Consider the following 2,749-nt stretch of genomic DNA (forward strand, 5'->3'; position numbering starts at 1 on the left):
CCTTTGTGGACTGATCATGTCCTTAGGGCATGGCACTTCCCTTTACTCATGTGCCAGCTCTCATTCAGCGCATCACTCCAGGGGGGATTTGTTACCATATACATGTGGTAGTGATGTGTGTGAACACACTAGGACCACCGGGGCATTTTTCCCTCTTTAGGAGGTTTTTCCCCCCATGCATTGTATATATGCCCATCACTCTAGGCCTATCTATCTTTCCATTGCACACTAAGGAACATACTCTCTATTGTGTGCCTTGAGCTTCCTTCGTCTTCTCCAAGCTGTGTGCGTTTCTTTGCAACCCTAATTCCACAACTAGGTCTCTACAACGGTAACCAATAGGCCATTCAAATCAAGTATGAGGGCTTGCTTATCATATTCCTTTAGCTTTGGCACCCATATTGGATCTGATAGAGAATACCACTCAGCAAAATGGACATCCCCAGAGAAATGTATGTAATTAGAGTACTCTTCAATTTTCCTCTTGCACGTAATTAAGGGCTCCATGCACTTCTTGGACTTGGCTCTCTCTCTTTTGAGCTGCCTGGTCTTTCTGATTCGCCACATCCAGGGATTTTCCCATGCAATGGCATTGTTCACATCATGCAAGGGAAACAATGCAAGTTTCTCATCCTTTGCAATGGCATGTTTATCGGCATCATTTCTTGCATTGGTGTTTACACCTTCAACAGGATATGGAAAACATGAATAAGTACAAGACGTACCTGTTATGAACTACCAAAATGTTTAGCTATTCAAAAAAATTTGAAACAACAATTTATCAACACTTGAGTCAAACAAAGAAAACGGACAAAAAGTAGTTGTTCTATTCAGTTCCAAAAGGTAGCATGTGCTAATGCACAATAGAATTACAAGATGTTTTAGTTGCACACTGGCATACAAAACTACGCATTCATATTACAACACGTAGTTCACACTCGCATGCTAATGCACACTGTGCTTACCGGGCCTTTGAGTTTCACATCTACACACATTTTTGTGTATTGAGATTTCTACAAGGATTTCATGCTCATGAGGAAAGCTTTTTGCATGCACGAGGCTATTGTGATTTGGATTTTCCTTTTTTGTGGTCCGGTGATTAACTTCTCAGCCATCTCCACATCCATTCCCTCCCTTTCTTTGAGATCTGCTTCAATGAATGTTCTTTAGTGTCCCATTTCCAAACATTGTCTCTTCTTTTCTGGCTATGCATGGACAAACAAGACAACAGTAAGTAAATAACATAATTTGTAAAGTTGTAGGGTTTAGGAAGGGTCGGTTACTGGTAGTACCACTATGATGCACTTGATTAGTGCGCTTCTGCTTGGAAGACAAGAAGCTCTGGAGAGTCACATCAATGGAAGATTCTTGGACCTTTGCGCATGTTGTTTTCTATATCAACTTCTCCGTCCTGTCAATGACAACATTCACATCTTTCTCACCAACCTCCAGTGACAACTTCTCAGTCATCTCCACATCTGGCCTCTCCCTTTCATTTGGATCTCCTTCTTCAGTGACTATTTTTGTATCTCTCATTTCCAAGCGCCGTCTCTTCTTTTTTTACTCTGCATGGACAAAAATACAACAGTAAGTACGTAGTACAGTTTGCAAAGTTCCAGGGTTTAGGAAGTGTGGAGTACTGGTAGTACCACTAGTGCACTTCTTTGTGGAAGACCAGAAGATCTGGAGAGTCACATCAACGAGAGACTCTTGGTCTCACATGAGGTTTTATGTATTGACTTCTCAATGCCATTGATGACAACATCCAAATCTTTCTCACCAACCTCTGTGTTTCTCTTACCAAAGCCATCGCTAGTTGGCATGCTTGATGTTTCACTGGCGCTCAAACCTTGCATTTGAACACCACCTATGGTGCCAATGGGGCTCACACCTTGCACTTTGGGAATGCTATGGGTGTCATGCATACTCTTAAAATGTTGTGGGTCGTCAGTCTTCAACGATGACCCAACTTGTGAGCCTTGAAGATATATATAAGATTTGCAACGCTCTATTTGTGGTTTCTAACACTATATAGGTGGTTTTCAACATTGTGTTGGTGGACTGAAGTACCCACAAATAAATCTTAAAACCCACCTACTTTTGACCAATTTCCATAGGATTCCACCACTATATTCATGGTTTCCACCATTGTATTGGTGGTTTCAACGTTGTGTTGGTGGTTTCAACCCCTATATTGGTGAATTCAACCACTATATTGGTGGTTTCAAACGTCGTATTGGTGGTTTCAAACGTCGTATTGGTGGTTTCAACCAATGTATTGGTGAATTCCACCAATGCAAAATGAAGGACCCACCAAAAAATCTTAAAAACCCAGTTACTTTTGACCAGTTTCCATAGGTTTCCACCACTGTATTCGTGATTTCCACCATTGTACTGGTGGTTTCAAACTCTATATTGGTGGTTTCAACCCCTGTATTGGTGAATTCAACCACTATATTGGTGGTTTCAAACACTATATCGGTGGTTTCAACCACTGTATTAGTTGAATTCCACCACCACGGACCAAAGTATCCACCGAGAAATCTTAAAATCTGGCTACTTTTGACCAATTTCCTTAGGTTTCCACCACTGTATTCGTGGTTTCCACCATTATATTGCTGGTTTCAAACTCTGTATTGGTGATGTCCACCACCCAAGACTGAGGTATCCAATGAGAAATCTTAAAACCTAGCTACCTTTTACCTATTTCCATAGGTTTCTACCAAGTCAAAGGTTTTTACCATTCCCT

The 2,749-nt window shown here is 41.2% G+C and overlaps 1 pseudogene; it reads right to left on the reverse strand.

Moving 5' to 3' along the window:
• Nucleotides 1-315: 315 nt before the first annotated feature.
• Nucleotides 316-1,925, reverse strand: LOC147441360 (uncharacterized; annotated as a pseudogene).
• Between the last annotated feature and the right edge of the window lie 824 nt (nucleotides 1,926-2,749).

This window comes from Adiantum capillus-veneris, chromosome 15 (genome assembly GCF_014529385.1).
Source record: "Adiantum capillus-veneris isolate H3 chromosome 15, ASM1452938v2, whole genome shotgun sequence".
NCBI lineage: Eukaryota > Viridiplantae > Streptophyta > Polypodiopsida > Polypodiales > Pteridaceae > Adiantum > Adiantum capillus-veneris.